Below are 25196 nucleotides of genomic sequence, written 5' to 3' on the forward strand. Positions count from 1 at the left end.
AATCATAGCAATGTCGGGGTGTGCACTTTGCCATTCATTATGGTAAGGAATTTGGGAGGTTTAAGTGTAATATAAATTTTCAATTGCTTGATAGCAGTAGTGGGGCACTCCCCTGGATAAGGTGTTTGGGTTTGCATTTAAATCTGTGCATATATAATGGTATTTTGGCAGTACCAGTTCAAACTAGCAGAGGGATCCATATGTGCAGAAAGACCAAAACCAACCTCCTCTATTTTAGTACCACCCCTTTCATTAAAAAAACTTTTCAGTTTTTCTCCTTAACTGCTGCTCGGTTGTGTCTAATTTTAGGCTTAAATTAATAATGGGAGTAAGAGGACATTGGGGATATTCTTAATACATTTTTCACTTTTGTGTGTGTGACGTTTTTTATTACATAGCTCGGAGTCTGCCTAGAAATTAGTATATGCACTGAAATGCAACATGGAGGCGCAAATTGGGCCTCATTAAAAGTATAGGATCATATACCAAGATCGCCAGCTCTGAACTCTCTCCACCAATTTATCCTATTTCAGTAATCATGATATACAGAATTAAATCTCATTTGTGCACTTCTCTGTAATGTGCAAGGGACACTTTCACTCAACCCATCCCCTCTGTGGACTTGTGCAAACGTCTGCAAATACCGCCATCTTGTTCCGCAAATCCAGGGACTCTGGCGGAAATCTAGGTGCACTTGCACAAAATTAAGGCACACACAGGGACAATTTACTTTGTACTGTAGCTAAGGATGAATATTGAAAGCCACCTCAGAGTTTTTCATTTATTGATCCTGGAAGTCCTCTGTGACTTGTGATGTCTTTATATATAATGCACTGTAGAATATATATTAGCCTCTGAATTTTACTTTTTTATTTGACATCTTGTGTTGTTTTAATTTTGTGGCAGTGCTTGAATTTATATTGTGAAAGTTCTTATATTATGAATTGTTTTCATACACTTTGTAATAATTTATAGCATGGTGTACTTGTGCAGAGATTAACATAAAAAAATATATATAGGTGATAGGTTATCAAGGATGATCAAGTATGATCTAACTACTCCACAGTCATATTGGAGTTTTTCCTTATCAGCCCCTTTGATCTCCCCTGTACATGTATACTAGCGTACCTCCCAACTGTCCATATTTCAGCAGGACAGTCCTGATTTTATGTTTGTCCCATGGGTGGGAATGTTAGGGGAAGGGAGATATGTAATAGACAGCCTACCGCTTCACAGCACTAGGCAGCTCTCTGGGGGCTAGACACACCCCTGTCGCACAGTGTCCATGCCCCCTGCCCCGCTGCTTGGGACAAATCTGTTGGGAGGTATGTACTAGTGCTTAATGTAAGTATTTATTTTATTATTTTCACCACCACCACCACCACCAATAGTTGTGGAGTATATTGTTTCTCCCCTGTTCGCTCTAGACTAAAATTAAAACAATCATCTTTTGTGTATTGAGATTAATTGTCTTAAAGGAACAATGTGCTCTGGAGGAGCATTAATAACATCGACCACTCTGATCCTACGAGGGTCATATATACAGTCTTCTTCTAATCCACTATTGACCATGCCACATCCTGCTGGCACCCAAGCACTGTCATAACCATTATCATGCCAGGTAGTTCGCAATGGGTGACCTTGAGAGTCAATCTTCTTCACTTTTCCTACCTTTACAGAAAGCTTTAAAACCACTTTCTGCCCTGCTGCATTTAGTGGATAGATTTGAGCCTTATTTGTATTTCTACTAACATAGACACCTCTTCCCAACATCCCTTGTTCAGAGACTCGGAATCCCTCTTTGATGATACTATAGGCAGCATTTACAGTTGTTCCATGATACATGATATAGAACCTTCTTCCAGGATGCTTCTGCGCCATATCTTCAGAAAGATTTCAAGTACAATTAGGATTATCCTGAATAAATTTAAAAATAAGAAATAATATTTAAATGAATATGCAATAAAATGAAAACATATCTAAATAACAACTTGGTTCCATTGCTATTAATATATAAAATGTTGAATAATCGCAATATACTTGATTATTTATTCATCTGTTAGTATTTTAGATATTGTAAAGATTTGCAAAGTTACCAGACTTATGAATATATAAAGACAAAAAGGGAAAAAAAAATTAAATAAAATCATTGTTGATTCATTATAAATGTGGAAGAAAAGATAAGTGACATTTGTGTATTATACAGTAATTTACAGATTTAAAGTAAAGTATAGTTCATTAGCTAGTGGCAGCTATTAACTTACCAGTCAACTCACCTTCAAATGAAATCAAATGATCCGCAACTCATTCAGCGCTAGAAATATTCCAAGAGAATAAACAATATAAAAATAAAGATATTTAAATGCAATATGACCTACTGTTTAATGGTATTTCTGCATTCTCAATATTATATGCAATGGATTAGGCACAATAAAAAGTCTAAATATAACTGCACTATACAAATGTTAAGTAAATATTGCATCTCCGATGACTAACTTTCTATCTACCTTTGATAAAGAAGTATATGGAGAATTGTATCTGTATTGTACTATTGTGTATTGTTGTACTCTAGATATGGTGCCAAGATGTATCTTTCTTTAGTGAAGTGACACAAATAATTTAATTTAGGTTTACATCTATCTTGACATATCAGTAATAATACAGTATACCTGTCTTCCACGTCAGCACAGAGACATAAACGGGTGCAATATATATATATATCTATAATATAAATGTCTAGTTGCGTGTGTGGAAAAAATAAAACCAAGCTGCAGCGCCACCTGCTGGGCGGAGTTATACACTGACCTACTAAATTCTTAGTGTGTGTGGAAAAAAAAATTCAGAAAGGGCTGAAATTTGGTATACTAAGATGTTTCTAATTTGTTAATTTAATTTGTTAATTGTTAAAAGTGTTTATAAAGATTTAAAAAAATATATATATATTTCTTGAAGGAGAAGTGACAGTTGGGAGTGGTTGCCGGGGGTGACAGTGGGGAGTGGTTGGTGGTTGAGGCCTGGGCTATGGCCCAAATGCATGACAAGAACATTTTTAACACCTTAAGTAGCTTGATTTGACTAGAATGCATGAGTATCATGCACGGGTTAACTTGTGTATATATATATATATATATATATATATATATTTATATATTATATCATTTCCAAACCAGAGTATTGTTATTTTTTACATACCTCACAAGGTTTTTGTGGCGTGATATTCCCTTCTCAGATATTGGAAAGCTCTCGGAATCTGCCACTGTCTAAATAAGATAAAAAAATAAAACTTATTACTACAAAAATACATTCCTAAATGGGTAGCTGTATTAATGTATGTTCCATTTCTTTAGTCCTGAAAATTTTATTATAATTGCTGCTTGAACCATCTCAGTTTTCCTAGTGTTTTTTTATCTCTAGTAAAACATGTAAATGAGTATTGGGATAGAACCATTGGCTCTAATGGCCCCATACTCCCTTGCGATTGTACCTGCAGTTGGGTAGTGGAATAGAACCAACTGTTTCCAATGACCCGTATCAGAGTTAGCCACCTCTATCAGCGCCTTGATTTAATATCTTATCATATATTCAACCAGTCACACAATATATTACCTGTCCGAAACTGCACTCACTCACTGCGCATTTGTGACTTGGAAGGTTACTGTAAGGGGAGACACAGGATTCTAGCAATTCAATCTCGCACTCACCTCTCTCCAAGGTTACAGATCTAACTGGTCCCTCCCCAGCACAGGCACCGTTTCCACAATTCTCACACAGTTAAGTTCTGCCACATCTACGTATAAGACCCGTAGAACGCCTATGACTTAATTACCCAATTGCGCACACCCTATGCTCTGGTAGCTAAAAGAGTTAACAATTCCCACACTGGTATTTAAAGGGTTAATACAGCCAAGCAACCTTTACCTCTTCTAAACAGGCATTGCATTCATTTAGAGCAATAAGGACAGCACTTATTAATTTTTAGATTTAATATACAAGTACAATGCTTACAGGTAATAAAAACAATTAAATTAAAGATGACAAAATATACGGCGAACAGGTAAAATAAAAAGAATAAAGTTTGAGTATAAACTTACATATGAGCTGTATAATGTGCACCGATGGAAAATGACTTGGAAAATCGAGAGCTTATCAATGTTGATTGATTTCCACAAAAGACTGACAATTTTCTTGTAAGTGATCTGATCTTTTTAAAGACACTTTTTCCCCTTCCCCTTCCTACAGGGGTTGGTCTTCCAGGGAGGCCTGTGACACTATTTACCACCACAATTACATCTTCCCTGTTTTGATTCCCAATGCTAAAATATAACATAACATTCCTGGGTAGTGTCACACAGACCCAGTTTTACTATGAATAAATCCAATACCAATTTATGAATCTCCAGATACCAAACACAGATATATTACATGTATTAGTTGAGCTGATGCCCATTTCATCAACTTCTCTGTGTAACAGTATGCTTTATTCAACGAATGGGGTGCCCTTCATCATGCTATTTAGGAATATTTGTTTGATAATTAATTATATTGATTGCAAGAAGTATTATGGAAATGGAATTATATTTGTCTATATAACATATAGGAAGCTATCATGTGGCCTTCTTGTGTAAGATCTCCTGCTAGGATTGGCTACCTAGCATCTCTCTAGATGTCAAAAACTCTTCTATGCCAGGCTAAAACTCACCCCAGGTGGCCTTTGAAGTTGCTCAGCTTCCTATAAGATGACAATGTTATCTGGTAATTCTGGGGTCTGCAGAGCCACCGGATAAACACAGGCCATTTGAGAGAAGAGCTCTGTTTTGAATCCATTTGCATTTAACTTACAGGGAAGCACAAATTATAAATGGATTCATTTGATTTACAATATTTACAATGCAGTTATCATTATGCTTTATTCCCCACAATTGTCTTTTGTTAATCCTTATAACTGTAATTCCTCTTTGTTCATTACAACTCCATACTCACTAACAATTGTGCCAGTGGTCGTATACTGGGATAGAATGAATTGTTCCAATGACCCCATATTCACTTGCGATTGTGCCTGCTATCGAGTAGTGGGATAGAACCAATTGTTTCCAATGACCCCATACTCTCTTGCAATTGTGCCTGCAGTCGCATACTGGGATAGAACTAATTGTTTCCAATGACCCCATACTCACTTGCGATTGTGTCTGTGGTCAGGGATGGCCTGCTCTATTTGCTTGTCCTCCATTGACCCCTACAGCAAGAGCAAAGGCTGTTTACCCCGGCCTAACAAATGGGATCGTGTTTATCATGCTGTGTTACTGGCAGTGGGCAACCAGCCTCAGGAAAATGTGTAAGTGAAGATGACACAGGTTTGTCACATCAGATTCTATGGAGTTGGAGGACTCTAACACTAGGAAACTCTGAGATGGGAGCCTGGAGTACTCTAAACCAGGAGGACTCTAAAACTGTAGCACTTTTAGCAGTAATTTAAGGTAATAGTGGGAGAACCAGGGGAGGAATAATCACATTACTGCTAAAGGTAATTTATAATATTCTATGCATAGTTATAAGAAAATAATATCCTGTTTGCACTCTTCCACCTCTACCCAGACCAAATGCCCAAACCCCATCGCTATGTTTGGGGACATATTCTGATAGTTGCTAGAGCGACAATAGCACAATTATGGAAACACCCCTCTCCCACACTATCCGCAAAATTGTTGCTAAAAATCATTTCAGTTATGGCATGGAGACTTTAGATGCTTCATATTCTATGGCTGCGTCCTCCCCCATTGTTAAGTGGATGGAAAATTATTCCTCCACTCCCGACACAGGTGCCCTACCTCTGATGTCTTGTTGAGGTTCATACAATCCAGTTCACCTCCAGTTCTTCTACATGATCGAGTTTCATTGGGTCTCATTCATTAAGGAAAGTTAAGCAAAAGTAAGTAAGTAAGGCAAAACCATGTTGCATTGGAGGGGGAGATAAATTTAAATTTTGAGGCAGATTTGTTTTTGGGGTAGGGCATGTCCTAGATCAACTTTAAATTTCAGTGTACAAATAAGCTATCAAGTATTTGTGTGCTACATGAAAAAGCAGGCAGTATTTTCCTTATGAGCAAAATAATAAACTAATTTGCACCCCTTGAAGTGCAACATGGTTTTGTCCGGAAAACTTGAGTAAGAAAACGTACTCATTTTTTTGCTTAACTTTTCTTAATGAATCAGGCCCATTATGTCGGAGATAATACTTATGTTGCTTGGTGTACATTGGCTTTTAGTTACTTTACCTTAAAACCTTTAATTAAAATAATAATGAAAAAAAAATAAAAAAAAATATTGTTTTTGGACATTTTACTTTTTATTTGTTTTCTGAAGAAATGACTATGTGTGGGGTGAATGGAGGTTATTTCCCAGTAAGTTCAAAAGTCTACTTTTACAGCTGCTTTTACAAGAGTAGAAGACTTACAAGAATCTGGATGCTATATGCAGGAAATGTAGTACAGAATAGTTGTCTAAAGTCCACACTGCCTGTAGATTATATCATGTTTTGGTGACCATCTGGTGACCATTAGCTTGCCTGACCCACTCACCACTTCCAGTGGGGATGGATAGAGCTGCAAGCATTAGGCTGAATGTCATTAGTTTGACCTGATCTGCACTGCCTCCAGGGGAGGTAGCTAAAGCCCCCAGACATTTAGGGAGACCCCCAATGAGAATGGGGTGTGCTTTGTATTACTCTTTCATCAATCAGAGTCTTCATGGACTTCCACTACAAATAAATGAAAAAATAAATACATACATAAGTTAATAAAGAGAATCTGAAATATGGAGTAAGAAGGTCATGGCCTTGGACCAGCATTCAACATTATATCTAAAACTGTCCCTGCACATAATGCAGTACAAAAGATCTCACTATTGTAAGACAGCCATTGGGTTTAGTTCACAAAAGTGGCATTTGTATTGCTAAATTTGGTCTTCAGAACTCAAAGTCACAAATTAATGAAAACATCTTTGTATGTGGGTACAGATGTAGAAAGTGCTAAAAGGATACGGTTTCACATTGTGCCATTCGTGCATTCCAATTTTGTCATCCTTTTAGACTTTTTAAAAATCATTTTTTGGAAATTTTTAAACAGTTTGCCTTGTAGTACCAGTGCTGTAATGCCAAGCTGCTGCAGGGATAATTTTTATTGTCAAAAGATTGTCTTTGGTAGTCATGAACACCAAGTAATAAAAAAAATATTTATATATGTAGTGTGCAGTGTAATATACAAAATGTCAAGAAACAAACAATGCATAATGGAGTAATAAGGTGCAATAAAGGTAAAACATTAGAACTTAGGTTCCTGGCCCGAAAAATTTCTCTTAATGGGAAATAAGAGACTAATTGAAAATCCGTATACATTTCACACTCCCAATAAATCAAAATTCATATGCCTATCTGTAGTCCAGATACAAAATCACCAGATGTCACAGTTCACGGTTACCACTCAGTAGGACCAGGAAACAAAGACTCCAAAAACATACTAGTAGGTTAATTGGCTGCTATCAAAATTGACCCTTGTCTCTCTCTCCATCTCTGTCTGTCTCTCTGTGTGTATGTTAGGTAATTTAAACTGTAAGCTCCAATGGGGCAGGGACTGATGTGAATTAGTTCTCTGTACAGTGCTGCAGAATTAGTGGCGCAATATAAATAAATGGTGATGATGATGATGATGATGATGATGAAAGACTCAACAGGTTTCGTGTAATAGACTTCATCAGTAGGATGAAGCATATGAATTTTAATTTATTGTGTGTGTGAAATTCATACAATACACCTGGTTTTATATAAAAAATTATTACACTATGTGGGTTTTCCTATTTTTGTTTTCTAGCCGGTCATGGAGTGAACAGGACAAGCAGTGCTGTGCCAACAAGAACATGTACAGATAAGCAGTTTTTTATTTATTTTCTGGTACGCACATATACATGTAACTTGGTGTGACATAATCCCTGGAAATGGATGAATGCATAGGTTAGAAAAACAACTGAGAAACCCTGATATAAAACCTGTTCTATACAGATATTTAAAAAGTATTGACTGTGAGAAAAAGGATAATGTAACAACACAAATATATTGTAAACATCTATATTAGGAACTGATTTATATATTTTAAAAATATTGATGTAACTTGTTTTTAAGAACAATGACAAAACAACTACAACAGTCCATAGCCTATCATATCAGGGCTTGAAATTGTAATTATATAACAAATGCAATTGTTGTAGATTTAAAACAAATGAATATATCATTAAAGAAAACGTAATTTTAGTGGAAATGTATTAATATTTAAATAACAGATACTTACTATGTTTAATCGACGTCTTACAGCTGGAACAGTCTGACTTAGAGTGTTTGCATTCATTTATCTGGGTAAGACTAGGTGTGGCTTAACCTTTGGTTCATAGTAAAAGTAATTTTACATTTGCATCTTCAAATCATTGTCTACACCATTTTCAGGAAGTTTTTTCCAGATACTTTTCACAAATGTTGTTGTGTAACCTAGACAACAGTAAGTTTTATGCTTGCAACATAGACCTATATCACTGCATGGGGAGAACACCGGGTGAAAGAATAAATGTCCATTTTGACCACACACATACAGTATGTTATGATCTGCCTTGTGTCTCTGTGTGTATATTAACCTGCAGTACCTGTGATCTTCCAGAGGTGCTGCTGTTCTGCCTTTCCCACTATCAGGGGTTAACTAGCATAGCTAGTTAATCATCCACACCTCATCATCATCATCACCATTTATTTATATAGCGCCACTAATTCCGCAGCGTTGTACTGAGAACTCACTCAGATCAGTTCCTGCCCCATTGGGGCTTAAAGTCTAAATTCCCTAACACAGACAGACACACAGACACACAGACAGACAGACACACAGACAGACAGACACACATACTAGGGTCAATTTGTTAGCAGCCAATTATCCTACCAGTATGTTTTTAGAGTGTGGGAGGAAACCAGAGCACCCAGAGGAAACCCATGCAAACACAGGGGGAACATAGAAACTCCTCACAGATAAGGCCCTGACTGTGTCTTATATATGCCCGCCTATTCCAGTATCCTTTGCTGGTCATTGATGTTCCTGAGCCTGCTTATGTTTTTTTTCCCTGAATCACTACCTGCTTTCTCTGTGTCTATGGATATCCATGCTTAGCCATTTCCTGTTTCCTTGTAAAGCATATTTCAATCACCTGTATCTCTCATGGAGGTAACCTAACAATTGCATTTCTCCTGCTATCTGCTATTCCCAAAAAAAAAAATGCTTGCTAGACGTATGCACAAATTGGAATTGTCTTTAACCCCTTCAATGCTAGGCACAAGTGAGACTCGTCCTCCACATACAATCTAAAGTCCCAGGGGTAGAATCCTGCTTTTTGCTGTTTTAGAAAGTGGATTGATGGCAACGCAAGAAACACAAAGTATTTTTTGCTGGTTGTTAGAAAATAAACACACACATTTGCTTTAGATTCACAATCGAAGAGCAAACAGGACAGAGGTAATATCACATCAACGCCTACAAAGTCAGAGATCACGATGCCACGCCATTCTTGATGTCGGTAACTTCGATGAAACAAATATTAATACTCATAACTCTGGACCCATGAACAATATTTGTGAATTTTGCCATGCTAAGCATTTTGCGGCTGTACAGCCATTTGACAAACTATTCAATCAATGTTGCCACAAGGGTAAAGTCAAATTGCATGCAAAAAGGTCTGCCCCTGTTATTGAGCACTTGATGAAAGTACATAATGAGCATTCATAATAGTTATTTAATAATAAAGTAAATGTATATAAAAATAACTTAAGCTTTTCTATAAAAATTATTTGAAAAGTATAAAACAAGTAAAGATTTGAAAATTGAAACTATCTCACTAAAAAATAGTGAAATAAATAATAAATAAAAACAAATAATTTAAGGCATGAATAAGGCTAAACCAAGCATTAATTTAGGATGGAAAATTTCAGTTTAAAGAAAATGGTTGTTCTAAAGTGAAAGGAAGTTGGACTTCCTATTACTTTAGAACTTGTTGTGAAATTTACATTGTTTCTTCCCTACTTGAAGGTTGAGCAAATATTTTCCTTATGTTTTAAGTGTGTTGTAGGACCACACTGGCTTTCATGTCTCTTAAGAAGTTTTTAAAAAGAGAAATTAAATGTCTATCTGTATATTTACAAGACTCTTTTTAAACACAAAAATAAAGACATGACTGGAATATTATCTAATGTAACCATTTACGACTGAAATGTTTTGGGTTTATTTACCAGTTGTCACTCACCGGACAGTGAGTGCTACTTCTTGTGTGTTTAGGAACCGTGGCCGTCCACCATCCTGAGGGTCTGCGCATGTGCAGCCCTTTCAAACCTTCAGTACCTGTTGCTTTTTATTGATTGGATGATCAGGCAACCCTCCCTATTTAAACCACCAGTGATCATTACCTGGTTGCCTGATCTTGGAGTCTCATTCCCCATGAGCCTCTGAAGGTGTTCCTGTGTTTCCTCGTGTATTCAGCTCCTGCTGATTCCTGTTGTTCGTTTGTGGTTTCCTAACCACTTCAACTCTCCTGTGTTTCATCGTGACTGCACCAGCTGATTCCTATCCGCTGCCTCCGTGCTTCTACAGTTTCCAAAGCACTTCAACTCTCCTGTGTTTCATCGTGACTGAACCAGCTGATTCCTATCCGCTGCCTCCGTGCTTCTACAGTTTCCAAACCACTTCAACTCTCCTGTGTTTCATCGTGACTGCACCAGCTGATTCCTATCCGCTGCCTCCGTGCTTCTACAGTATCCTGCTCACCTCAACTCTCCCGTGTTTCATCGTGACTGCTCAGCTGATTCCTATCCGCTGCCTCCGGGTTTCTGCAGTATCCTGCTCATCGCAACTCTCCAGTGCTCATCGTGTCTGCAGCCAGCCGATCCGCTGTCTCCGTGTTCTACAGTGTTCCTGCTTGTGTCATCTCGCCTGTCTGCATTGGATCAACGCTCCGCTGCTTTCATCTCAGCTAGACCGCCTCAACTCTCCCGTGTTCTCCAGGTGTCCAGTTCTATATACTACTGCTTCCTGAGTATTGTTTACATCTTTGCTGGTCTACCTACTGTGCGCTGCACCTACTTGGTTACCGCTTCCACCCTCCTGGGACTTCGTATCCTGCCGGCCTCCAACCGTTCAGGTATCCCTGCACCTCTCTCTGACAGCCTGCTCTTCTGAACCACGGTATGCATACTTCTCATTGACTGTGCTGGTGTATTGCATATCTAGCTGGACTGAGTTGTTCTCCTCTGGAGTTTCCTATCCACTGAGACTATTTGCTATCATTTGACTGTGTTACCCTGTAGCCTGGATAGTTCTTGTGACTTTGTATATTTCTGCAGTGCTGCTCAGTTATTATTATTTTGTGCATATCATCGTGAGATCAAGTTTAGTGTGCCCATGTATACTCTGCATTGCATTCATCTCCCCGTGCTCCCCCTCACATATATATTTCAGTGGTACAACTTGCTAGAGGCAGACCACTGTTCCCTGTTTCCAGAGTCACCTGTTTCCAGTATCCTTTCACATAGCAGTGGTACAACTTGCTAACGCAGACCACTGACTCCCCGGATACCTTCACCTGGATTCCAGTCCTTCACCCAGACAGCGGTACAACTTGCTATACGCAGACCACTGACTCTCATCACCTCCTCGTTACTCCTGGACATTCCTCCTCACTATAGCAGTGGTACAACTTGCTATACGCAGACCACTGACTACCCTCACGTTCCCTTGTCCATCCAGTTCCTCATGTACAATTATCTACCTATTACCAGTGCTGCTAGTCATAGACTTTCCTCGAGCATTCTCTTACCACCTGCTGTCTCCTGTTCCGTGATCACCCCGCTACCAGAGTACCATATTACCACCTATACTGCTCTGGTAAGTCCATCATCTGGTAAATCCTGGTTAAAGACTCCTAGTGCCCGTGACACCAGTTTGACTAGTATAAATATGTGCCCCATAAAAGTTCAACTAAGCACACATGCAGTGTGTTCCTACCCTGAGGAGATGATCTATATATTTATATAAAATAATAATATAACTACACAAAATCACTGAGCACTTCCTCATTTGTCTATTCCACAAAAATGGTATATTAGTAAATGATTGTCAATTTATCCTTAAAATAAATATTTTGGAGATAACTGTGCCTCTTACTGGGGCCTATTTATTAAGCCTGAAACCATGGGGAACTTCTTTTAGGCATTTTTTAGTAAAATGTTTATTTATCAAAAGGCTAATGCAGTAGATATCGTAGAAATCTCCTGCTTTAAGCTAAGTTTCGCATTAACCCGCAGTCCCCAGAATTGTCAATGGGGACTGCAGTCTGGGCCAATTTAACAAGCTTGAAAAAGCCTAGCTTTTTGGAGATTGACCCTGAGATTAATACTGAGGAGGCCCTTAGGCAGGATGATAAATATGTCCAGTTTAAAAAGCAGCTAAGAGACCTGAGAAAACAAATGGGTGTTTCACCGGCCCCTGCAGACAAAGCTTTGGAAGATGAAGAAGAGGAGATAGTGGTCACCAAGAGCACTCCTATAACACAGTTGGAGATGGTGAACCCAGTGAAAAACACAGTATGTGGTCAAACAGACGAGAGAGAAGCAATTGAAAGGATTATTGAAAGTAAACTTCAGAAGGGTAAATTTGACAGTTGTCCAAAAATTGGCTGAATCATTCTGACATGATTATATCAGATCTTGTTCAAGACAACGCACTAAAAAGAGCCATTGACATCACAGCAAAAACAAGATCATCACTGAGGTTAGAATCTGCCCCAATCCCCCAAAAAATTAAATATAGCTAGGTACCTTTTACAAAAAGTGCAGATTAAAATCACTTTGTGCAATACTGATGAAACAGCAGCAAAGTAGAAAGTTTGAGTAATACATATACATGTCTATTTAGACATTCATGTTTACATTACTTCTGCAAGCAACATTGTTCTTTGTTACTAAAACATCTAGGTAACATTGGCACTCAGTGATAGCTGAAAGGAAAAGTGGTGCAAGATAGGATTGTCCTTGGGCCCTCCCACCCACCTTTATGTTGGATCTTAAAAAGGACATGCACACTTTAACAACCCAAGCACTTCAGCGACAAAGAGTGCAGCTTTTGTGGCTGTTTGGGCCCCCACAAAACAAGCTAACAATGGCCTTAAGGCACCTAACCCAACAGTGCTGTTAATAAACTCTACTGTGGCAAGATGTTGTTGTCATCATCTTCAGCCTCATCCTCACTGTATCATCCTCACACAATATTAATTCATCCCCGCTGGAATCCATCATTACAGAAGTCTCTGTACTTTGATGTAATTGGCGGGAAAGGGCTTTCTCATGGAAATTATAGTTCATTTTGATGAACATCATATTTTCCACATTTTGAGGAAGTAGATACCTACGCCAATCGCTGACAGGGTTCCCGGCTGTTCTGAAAACTCTTTCCGAGTACACGCTGGAGGGGGGCAGCTTAGGTAGTGCAAAGCGAATTAGTACATGGGTCTACAAATTCCCTTTTTTTCCTCCTAGTAGGTAAAGGGGCTGTCTGATGTGTCTATTTCTATGCTGTCGGTAAAATAATCCTCCAGCTTCCTTTCGATTTTGATAGTAGGATCAGGTGGAGTTACGGCAGAGGTGTCACGTTTTTTGGTCAATTCTTTTAGACCAGACCAAATGTCAAAATGTTGTGCTGAGTCACCTGCATCATCCCTGGGTCTCTTGGGAAAGCTAAGTTTTTTCCTAACAGCAGTTGACTGAGAAACTGAAGGAGGAGCTGTTGCCGAATGCCGGAAATGTCCAGATATTTTACAGGCCCCAGACAGCATCTCCTGCACGTCCCTGTCATTTTTTAAAAAGCTCTGCACCACCAAGTTTATTGTGTGCGCAAAACAGGAAATGTGATTGAATTCACCCAGCTGTAATGCTCTTACAATATTGGTGGCGTTATCAGAAATGACATGTCCTGAGGAGAGTCCAAGTGGGATAAGCCATGTTGCAATGATATCCCTTAGTTTTTGTAACAGATTGTGAGCTGTATGCCTCTTAGTGAAGTTGGTGATACACAGAGTAGCCTGTCTCTGGAAAACGTGACGGTACATGTTGCTGCTGTTCCTGCTGGTAGAGGTGAATCACCAACCCAGTGGGCTGTCACATTCATATAATCTTTAATTTGCCTAGTTCCGCTTGTCCACATATCTGTGGTTAAGTGTACAGTGGGTAGAATGGCATTTTGTATCCCAATAATTACATTTTTACTCACCTTCTGGTAGAGGTGAGGAATAGATTTTCTAGAAAAATGGTGTTGTGATGGAATTTGGTAACGGAGACACAAGATCTCGATTAACTGTATAAAACCAGCTGCATTAATAGTGGATATTGGACGCAGATCTAATACTAGCATAGCGTCTGTGATCTGCTTTGTGACTGGGTGACAGCTTTCACACTTGCTTCCTCTTGCAAAGAATTGTTTAACAGTCAATTGTTGCAAACTACTAGTAGTCTTCTTCTAGTAGTCTTCTTCTTAGTCTGCTTCTGGAATTAAGACCCACCCCCAGCTGCAGCAGTGGGACTAACACTCAAGAATTCTTCTGAGGAATCCAGGACAGTGGAGGAGTCATCTAGCCTTAGCAACCCGGATGCAAGACTAACTCTGATCGCTAGTGAGGATATTGATGAGGAAGGTGTTGATGGTGTAGATTGCAGGTGCCAGGTAGCTGAGAGAAGGGACCTAGCAGATGCTGGACTGCTTGTTCATATTTTCCCAATAGCTTGCCATGAACTCGCTTCTAATGGCGTAACATGGATGAGGTTCGTAGATGGATGAGGGCCCTACCACTACTGCCTGTGGCTTTACAAACGCTACAAATGACTAGACAACTCGATTTGGGTAACAATAATTCCACACATGAGAAGTGGATATTTTGGTCTTATGTACAGGCATGACAATGGCCTTCTTTTTATCACGTGCAAGAACTTCTTCCATTGCAGGACTTACACAAACAGCATAATCCTCATCAACATCCTCATTAGTGCCGTTGTCAGCTACACAATTATCGTCCTCATCCTGTTGCAATTCCAAAGTGGCATCCTCAATTTGTGTATCACTGGTTACACGTGGGCTGTTCATCCACACATCTGCAGAAATGCTGAAAGGAGGCTTCTTTATGGGTACAGTATCAGAAAGGTCAAGCTTACACATAGCATTTGTGGATAAACTCTACTCAGGGATTTGTGTCATTTCTGAATCTGAACATGACTGACCTTACAAGAAGATGCCTCAATGACAGTAGCAGAACTAGCACTCATAGAGAAAGTCGAAGGCCTGTTTCTTTCCTTGCCACTGCGTGTGTAGAATGGCATGTTGGCAATTTTATTTTTTTCTGCAGATAACTTTGCCTGGATTACAGGTCTTTTTTTATTTACCAAGGTAAAAGGTTTATTTTTACATTTTTGTTTCCTTGACTTAAAACACTATGCACTTTAACATAGGCTTTAGCAGATGACGTAGATGGATTACTATCATCATGACTGGTGCCAGCAGCTGCTGGTGCTCCTGATCTTCTGTGTACTGCTGTGAATCTATTTTGATGACACAGTACAATGTCACTGGAGACTTTTAAGAACACTACCAGCCCTATTTTTTCTATTTCACCACTAACAATGAGAAATGGCACATAGACTATAGTCTGGCAAGAACACTGTCACTTCTCCTGTTTCTGTGTGAGCTATAATAACACAGTACAATGTGACTGCAGATTTTTAAGAACACTGCCAGTCCTATTATTTCTATCTCAGCAATGACAATTTTCAATGGAGCAATGGCATGTAGACTGGCAACAACACTGGCACATCTCCTGTTTCTGTGTGAGCTATAATAACACAGTACAATGTGACTGCAGATTTTGAAGAACACTGACAATTCTCCTGTTTCTGTGTGAGCTATAACTCAGTAGAATGTCAGTGGAGGCTTTTAAGAAAACTGCCACCCCTCCTTTCTCTGTTTTAGATATTATGTTGCCCAACTGCAGTGGAGACTGACAACAACCCTGCTACTCCTTCTGTATCTCTCTGTGAATTGGTGCTGGATCTCCGTAGAGGGTGGTACTTATAGAATCCAAAACTCGTGATGGCACAACATTGACGCTTTGCCTCATTTTCAGTTCTGAGGGCTCGCGAAAGTACCGAGCCGGCTCAGCTCGCTACTTGGATCTCCAATGTTCGGGTGGACTTGGTTTTCAAGAAGCCGAACCCGAGCATCTAATTTTGTTTACTAATGGGAGAGGCTGGCTGCAGTGAATTGTCACATTACGGTGAAGTCTGCAGTGTCTGGACATGAAATCTAAACAAAGTGTTTGGCCATGGGAGTAATGTGGTTGACCATAGGATATGATCTATGTGACTGACAAAGCAGTTATATATTGTATCACTTTTTTAAATTAATATAATTGAACACTGCAATTTATTTAATCATATATAGCTTTGATTCGGTGGTAGTCATTTAAACGACTATCTAAATTCGACATAGTTTTCAATGACTGCACAATAATAATGGCTATAAGCCCCACAGTAATAATGTGACTTCTTACCATATAAGAGAAAAGACATTTTTCCGAACCTTTAAATGGCCATGTACTCTAAAAGCCGAATAAGCTAAACAGGTACACTGCAAAATGCCGTAATTTACTGTCAAAGTCGTATAATTGGATGAAAGAAAGTATATTGATTAATATTGTTTTACCGTGTGATTGCGATCAGTACGCCACATGTTATGTGTCCTTGCACAATCGCACGATAAAGCACGCACGTATACACTCGCACTTTCACATACATTTATATATATATATATATATATATATATATATTTCATATTAATCATGGTTCCATTCCACAATTGTTTATGAGCAGATGTTATTTGGTTTATATTTATATATTATAAGGTTATATGTACACTTAAGTGATATTTTAAGTTCAGATCACGGGAAGCTTGTCATGTTTGTTATCATTCTAATCCCCTATTTATCCGCAGTTGTCCGGTTCATTCGCCGAAAGGATCGCACATTGCGTGCGTTAGTTATCGATGATAGGGTATAAATGATTGGAATGATATTGTCTGTGTAATGCTAATAGTCCACTTTGAACCAGTTCGTGGTGGGAAAACTAAGTATGCATCATCTGGAGAGCAGACCTCCACCCTTGGAATGTTGACCCCCACCCTTGGAGGGGGTTGTTTGAACTGACCTATGGACTGCTTTACACTGGACCTTCCTGGAGCCTGAACCTATGGAAACTGGCCAAGTCACCTTTAAGGTCTTCACTGTATCACTAAATGTATATATACAGCTCCCTGGAACCAGCTAAACAGTCACACTGACCACAGTCTTCTGGACTGGAGAACTGTCTAGCTGAATCCAGCAGAGAGTGCTGCGCATGTATGTATGTCTCAGGTATCGGCTGTACTGTACTTATTTATTGAACTGCTAAACTTTTGCTTTTGCTAAATAAATTGCTTGTGCTTTGGAACCATACAAATCGCATAGACAATGCTTATTGGAAAACGATGAAATTACTTTAATATTACTAATAGAGGATGTCTCGTCTCATACTAAACCTCATCAGTATCAGTTGTGACAGTTTTAGAACAGCACAGGTTCTAACCAAATTACTGAAAGTGCATCATAACAAATAACATATTAATTAAAGCCTTCTCTCGCTAGTGATACATCTGACTTTGCTTTTCACTTCCGGTCTTAAAAAACTAATACCGTCTCAAGTATATGCAGTGATACAAAATGATGCTTGCTGTTGCCCACTAGCCACCAATAATAAATAGACCCCTATATATAGCTTCACAGAATGACCCCTCATTTAAACATTTGTCACTGTCTAAAAATGCAGCACTGTTGTATTGGTGACTGATTTTCAAAATATCTTTAAAAATAAACATGAGATATGGAGATTACTGTACCTCGGATTGTGAGGGTTTATCACCGATTCAGTTTTCACTTTAGCAATATGCTTCCTTCAGCCACAGACTAAAACACATAATTTACAAAGAGTAGTTCAAGAAAGGTGGTCAGAGAAATATTGCTGCACTGACAGAGAAAGTCTTCAAGAAAACACATGCCCCAACAAGACTTCTGTTGCTATATATATATATATATATATATGTATATATATTATATTTATATATATATATATATATATATATATATATATATATATATATATATATATATATATTTATATATATATATTATATGTATATATTATATATGTATGTATTTTTATATATATATATATATATATATATATATATATATATATATAATGCATTACTGTAAGTTATGCTGCTTTATAACAGTAAGGAGACTGTTTATAATGCTTATTACAAAACGATCATGACATAAATGTCGGTGGAACTTTAATAAACATCTCCAAGGAACATTGTAGTGCCCACTATCTTATTTTTCAGTGATATGATAAATCTGCAACTGTAGGTTGCATATAATTACAACATAAATAGGAACGCTTTGAACTCTGATATATTTTAGCTTCAGAAACTCAGCAAGTATCCTCTCTGCCCCCTCCCTGTTTGTCTATACATAGCAGTCAGTGTAAGTGACAATATGCTGTTATACCAGCACTGACAGGCCCTGTGAACTGTGACAGATTTTATAGGTCAAATTACAATAGTTAGTACCTCTTAGCTGTAGCCCTTTTGGAGGGACAACCTCCACTATCCAACGAAATCCACCCGTGTCTCCATCTCTCACATTGTCCATCTTTTGGATTAGATGTTTACACTTTTGAGAATCATTATTACATCTGTTCTCAAAATATCAATTTGACTCAAAATATATCCTTTCTGGCAGAAGGTCACATTAACTGATTTCCCCAAATTCAGTTGACTTCTAGTGTGCTCTTACCGAGTGACAGAAGAAGCTGGAGTGCGGCTGTTTTACAGATGCCACTGTCTTTTATAACTTTTCAAGTTTCAGTTTCATTTCATATAACATCTGTTGTGTCAATCACTTCAGATAATGCTGGATCTCTTGTTATGAAATATAAATATCTCATTGAATACCTATTTGTGGTCTTTGTCTCTAGCAGCCTCATTCTCATAATTGGTAGCCCCCTAGTCTTATACACCTAGCTAAATACGTCCCTCTGTTTGTTTACATATACAAGTCAGTGTAAGGGTAGTTAGTACCTCCTAACTGTCTCATTTTGGAGGAACAACCCCCACCGCCCACCAAAATCCACCTGTATCCTCCATCTTTCACATTACAGGTTTATAATTTTAAGGGTAACTGGCACATCTATTTTCAAAGTGCATCAAGGCACATTTCTTCAGATTTTGTGCATATCGTACGCAAAATCACTCTGCACATGCCCAGAACTGGGTCATACGCCAGTGAATACAGCAATGTTCAATGCATCTAGGTACGCAAAGGACACTTATTACAGCCTACAATTTCTCGAATTGAACCAATGTGGAAAGGGGCGTTCGCCCTATGTCAATGTGCAGTAAGGGCGTGCCAAATTTGAGCTCTTGCAGCCACGTTCAATTCATGCTTTAGGCATCTCAAAATTAATTGTTTTTCTGCCATACCTCTAGCTCCAGCTACATGGTAGTCTAAGTCATGAGTACTAATGTTGACAGTCTCGTCTGCATGCTATAACATGTGTTTTCTAATAGGCGCAACTGTAAAAATTGTATTTTTTTTTTTATTGTTTTTAACGGTTAATGCTAATATTATTAACATTGCAACATTAATTCAATAGTTATTTTTATTTCTGTGCTTTCTTTTGCAAATGTATATTTCACATAGACACCTGAATTCATCAGAACAAGTATATTCAAATCCAATTTACGTGCGTTTTTAAATAAAAAATCAGAATTAAAACATCCGTTTGGCTCAAAATATATCCTTATTGGCTGATGTACTAGTTCTGTCCTGTGTTCTTATTTTACAGATATCCCGTCCTTTCTGCACCAGCTGTTTCTTACAAAATTCCAAATTCAAATGCAAATTCTATTTTGTGTATTAGTAATGTATAAGTGCAGCATTGTTACACCATACTTGCCAACTGGGGAGATCAGCTGGCAAATGTGAGAAGGCACTTTACACTTCAACAGTGTCAGAACTGCATGGAGGAGAAGCTGCCTGCCTGTTAGCATCCATGTGAGTTCCCCTGCAGAGGAGGGTGATCTGCAGTGACATATAGAGTGTAAGATACATGTGATTTATGTTATATAACATCTGGATAACATTAAGAACTGTGCAGGAGGAGTAATGAGATATATTTGCAACCATATTCGTATTGCTCATTAAGAACTGTGCTGGAGAGAGTAAGGAGATGTATATATTTTTCTTTATTGCTGCAACCATTATGATTACCGTGCTGGAGGAAGAGGAGTGTAAATAAAGAGTTCAGTTTGTGATAGAGATGGTCTGGCGCCCAAATTATTGTGACTTTTATTACACTGCACCACAAAGTGACATTACCTGTGTCCCATTAACTACAAAGAATCACCTGCATGTGCAGGGACCCCCTGATCACTTACACCCATGCCCATCAGCTAGCCAGGGCTTGAGGAGGAGGTGCACTGTGTACCCTTTGCACCCCATACTACACACAGTGACAGGGGGTTACACAAGTTAACTGAACCACAGGTAATTAGGCTGCTGACAAGTAGGCACAGTTTCACAAACTAAAATGCTCTGTGAAAAGATATATTAACATTTTCTTTGGAGACAGTAGGATATCTGCAGACTAGCAGACCAGATATCTGCAATGAAAATGGGGAACAAAGGTATGGTTTTTATATTCAATATTAATTGTATGCAGTACATTAAAGATCTTTATGTACAGGTATAAAGATTATGTTTTATTAGCACTATTCTGACCTTATTTATGGTTATTTAACTATTTTTTCTTTTTAGTCACTTAATATCAATATTTTGTCTTCACTTTTTTCCCTCTTTTGGGTTATTTTAAACAGCAACTTTTATACTTGTTAACCATGAGTTTGATTTTCAGTCATGTCTTCCTGTATGTCAGTCTTCGCTTTAAAAAATCTCTCTGTGTGGGAGACGTACAGTAAATGGTTATGACTACCAGACAATCAGCTGGTATCATTCCTTAGGAGAGAGTCAGAGTCCTTCCATGTACATGTTGGCAGAGGAGCCGTGTTGTGCTTTGAATGAACATGCCATAAACAGGGGTTTTCCAAAGAAGAAAGTAAAGCAGTATTTCGCAATGAAGATAGCTCATAAAAGCTAGTTCAAAGTTGATACATTATTGCCACTTATGTATTTCAAGTTTTCATACAGATTGTGTAGATTGTGTAGGAGTAGGATACTATAATCAATTAAAAAATGTTTTAGATTCCCTATGCGCTACCCACAATTGCATGGATATACCCCTTAGGTCAGTGGTCAGGGAACAGGGGTAAATTACCCCAAATGGGGTAAAAATTAAATTCCTGTGGGTAATGCTGCCAATTCACATGCTGTCAGTTGGATTGTAGACCCCTTTAAATGTGAAATTGCTGTTGTACCAGAAGAGCCTCAAGGGTTGGCAGAGGCACTTCTTGAGCTTTGATGCAATAATGAAGCACGTATTGCATTTGAAAACAAAGCAGATCTGTTATATTTTTGGATGTCAACAGCTGCAAAGGCATCAAAATTGCACATGAGGAGGCAGTCAAAAAGTTGCTGCCTTTTGCAACAACCTACCTTTGCTAACAAGGATTTTCCACTCTAACGAACATAAAAACAAAGCAGAGAAATCGATTGGACGCTGAAGACTGTATCCAAATTGCTCTGACAACAAAATGCCCCACTATTGATGCTCTCGTATCAAAAATGAAGCAACATCATTTCTCCAAAACCTGAAGTTTTGAAGTTGAAGCTTTCAAAGAAATTTTGAATAGATTCAATACAATTTTAAATTCCAATAATCAATAATATATGATTTTTTTCCTTTCAAATCAAGGGGGTAACGTCGGCGTGTCTAAATATATTTTGGGGTAAAAGGTAAAAAATTTCCCTGACCCCTGCCTTAGGTTAACATCCAATTTAACCAATATTGCAAAATATCCAAAAAACAAATAAAGTGTACTCTGCGCTATTGGTACATTATACAATGCAAGAAGAATAGAGTTTCATTAATTATACTTTAGTCTACAGCGCTTGGTATTCCCAGAAAATGAGTTTATCACATACAACTCTAAAATGTATGTGTATGTGATTGAAATGTATGTGTCAAAAACAATATATTGGAAGAACTTGTAGAAAGTTGAAGGAAAAATGGGCTGAACACCTCAGAAATATAAAGAAAGAATATATGTTGCACTCATTGTCAGCACATTGTAAACAGAAACATGAATGTAATATTAATTTAATCAAGTCTTTCTGTGGAATTAAGAAAGTGCAGGAACAATGGAAGAGGAAGGATTCCATCTCCTTATTAGCAAAAAACAGAAATTAAGTTAATATACTCTCAGGGTTTCCCAAACCCAGTCCTCAGGGCTCCCCAACAGTGAAGGTTTTCTGGATTACATGTGACATAATTAGGACCACCTGTGGATCTGTTACAATGTGTCAGTCAGTAATGAAGACACCTGTGCTCCAGCAAGGAGATATGGAAAACCTGCACTGTTGGGGAGTCCTGAGGACTGGGTTTGGGAAACCCTGCTTTAGGCACATTATCCCCTTGTTTCCTTCAGAATTAAACTTATTTATTAATATAAGAATAAAAGGGATATATCTTGAAAAAGATCATGTATTGAAATTAATGTTTTTTTTATTCTAAAAATATATGTTGTAACTATCTGTGCATCCATTGATCAGCAAACCCATTGGAGGAAGACTGTAGTATAGAGAGTAGATGCTCTGTTTGGCAAACAAATGGTTATTAGGTCAATCCTAATAGGAGTAAGTTAGGTGTATAAATGTAATAAGGTTCCCACATACCGATTTATTTTGTAAAAAAGCCCTTAAATAATAAGTGATTTAGACTGATGGGAGATGCATTTCAAGAAAAAAACTTCTTTGAAAGGTTGTTGTAATAATGGATGCACAGTGGTTGAAAGCACATGATATTCTTTTCAATATACTATGTAATATGGGATAAAATAAGATAATTGTAAATATTATATTGAAAAGATAGATATATTTTATAGATGTTAATTAATTAATCAGATGAACCTGTGTAAGCTACATAGTGATTGGTGTATAGAAGTATAAAAGATTGGAGTAACCACTTCTCCCCCACACCGTGAGAAAGATTCACAGAATCGAAACGCGTTGGTAGTGAGAACGGGAGATCCGATACAAGTTGGAAACTGCTCCTGAAATACTTGCGGGACTGTGAGGCAATGTGGCTGGCACCTGTTGATATCATCTGACAATGATTGCCCTCCTTACATGCCTGTTATGTGCTTAATGGGTTAAGAGTTCACCTTCATAGGGATTGGAGAGAAATTTTAAAACTGGATGTTGGAATATTTTTATATATTTTTTATATATTGGGAAAAATTAAGAATATTTGTTTACTTTTTAAGCAAATCACCCAGCTGTTGCCTTATTTGTTTTTAAACCCAATCTGTAAAGTGATAAGCAAAAAACAGACCTCTCTAAGAGAGGAAAGAAAAGAAGATTGATATTACACTTGTGGATGAGAACATTTATGAGTTTGAAATATAATTGGATTATATCTGCTGTGACATTTAAATCAGAAGAAAAATTGCAGTTGTTTAGGTTTAAGAGTTAGCACAGTTTGCACTATGATCATTTCTTATTTGTTTCTTTATATGTGACACTGAACTAAAAAGAGAAAGTTATACGCCTTTATTAAGAAGAAAGCACACATCACCTTAAAAGGACACTGTGTTAATATATGCCTACAGCTGCGCCACCCTGATCAAGTCCAATTTTGTCTGATCTTGGAAGCTAAGCAGGATTGGGCTGGGTTAGTAATTGACTGGGAGACCACCTGAGAATGCCAAGCGCTGTAGGCTAAATTATAATTAATGAAATTCTATTCTTATTGCATTGCATAATGTATTGTTGCCTGCAACTTTAAGCTATAAAATAGTCATTGAAACGTAAGCACGCATACATTTTATGTGCATGTGTGGTACGGAAATCATATTTTACCCAATAAAATATGCCTACGTACTCTTCTACATGAGCACCATTTGTCTTCTACTAAACAATTGCAGCTGAAGGACAACATAAACAAGGTTAGAGATCTACACTTAGGAAGGTTTGTGTGGCTACACAGGGACCAACAGAAGGAGGCAGTGACCGTTAAATTATATCCCCAGAAGAGCTGACTTTTGCAAGAATTTGTCTCTGACAGCTCTTGTTTGATGAATCCGATGTATATCTCTATTAAGATACTAAAGAGATTCGGCTATTTGTGACACAACCACTGACCACCATTTAAAAGAGAGTATCGCCAACTAGTAGTGAAACAGAGATTGTGATTACACATAATGTGAACTGAAGGATTTTATTGTATGTGGATCCTAAAACAGTGATCCTTGAAATAAGATATTGCAGTTTGAGGTGTGCTCCATCGCCTCAATATTAATAATTAGTATGTGTACGTACGTGTCTGTGTGGTGCCCCAAAATCTGAGTACCCTGGGGTGTATCTATATGTTTTTGGTTTGTTAATTTGGTTTGTTAATTGGAAAGTTCTAGACCTCTGAGGGAGAGAGATCCCTGTGTCTGCATAGACTGAGAGAGCAAAATAGGAACAGAATGAAAATTGGACAAAGTGAAATATAAGCAGATTAAAAGTGAAGTAAGTGTAAGAAGAGAAGAAGATAAGAAGTGAGCCAAAGAGAGGTGTGAGTAAAAAGGAAAGTACTGAAAACAAATAAGCAGTATAGAGATCTGTGACATCACACCAAATAGACTGAGCTATGTACTGAGAACAGTGTGAGAGGAGAGAAAATAGAGAGGTCTGTGAATACACACAAAAGAGACTGTGCAATACAAAAGATCAGCAGTTTATTTGGCGTGAAAAAGTAATTTATGGGCCCCAGCACTTCTACTAAATTCCTGTGCACAGTTCAACCCAGGACTGAGTGTAAAATATGGTAA

The 25196-nt window shown here is 38.0% G+C and overlaps 1 long non-coding RNA gene across 1 annotated transcript; it reads right to left on the reverse strand.

Annotated features, from left to right (window-relative positions):
* Positions 1–1876: 1876 nt before the first annotated feature.
* On the reverse strand, positions 1877–18106 carry LOC142107569 (uncharacterized). The gene is made up of 4 exons (XR_012679979.1): positions 18039–18106; positions 3193–3260; positions 2277–2314; positions 1877–1917 (listed from the first exon to the last, which is right to left on the reverse strand). It is a non-coding gene; the product is annotated as an uncharacterized LOC142107569 (long non-coding RNA).
* Positions 18107–25196: the final 7090 nt, after the last annotated feature.

Source organism: Mixophyes fleayi, chromosome 11 (genome assembly GCF_038048845.1).
Source record: "Mixophyes fleayi isolate aMixFle1 chromosome 11, aMixFle1.hap1, whole genome shotgun sequence".
Classification (NCBI taxonomy): Eukaryota; Metazoa; Chordata; class Amphibia; order Anura; family Limnodynastidae; genus Mixophyes; species Mixophyes fleayi.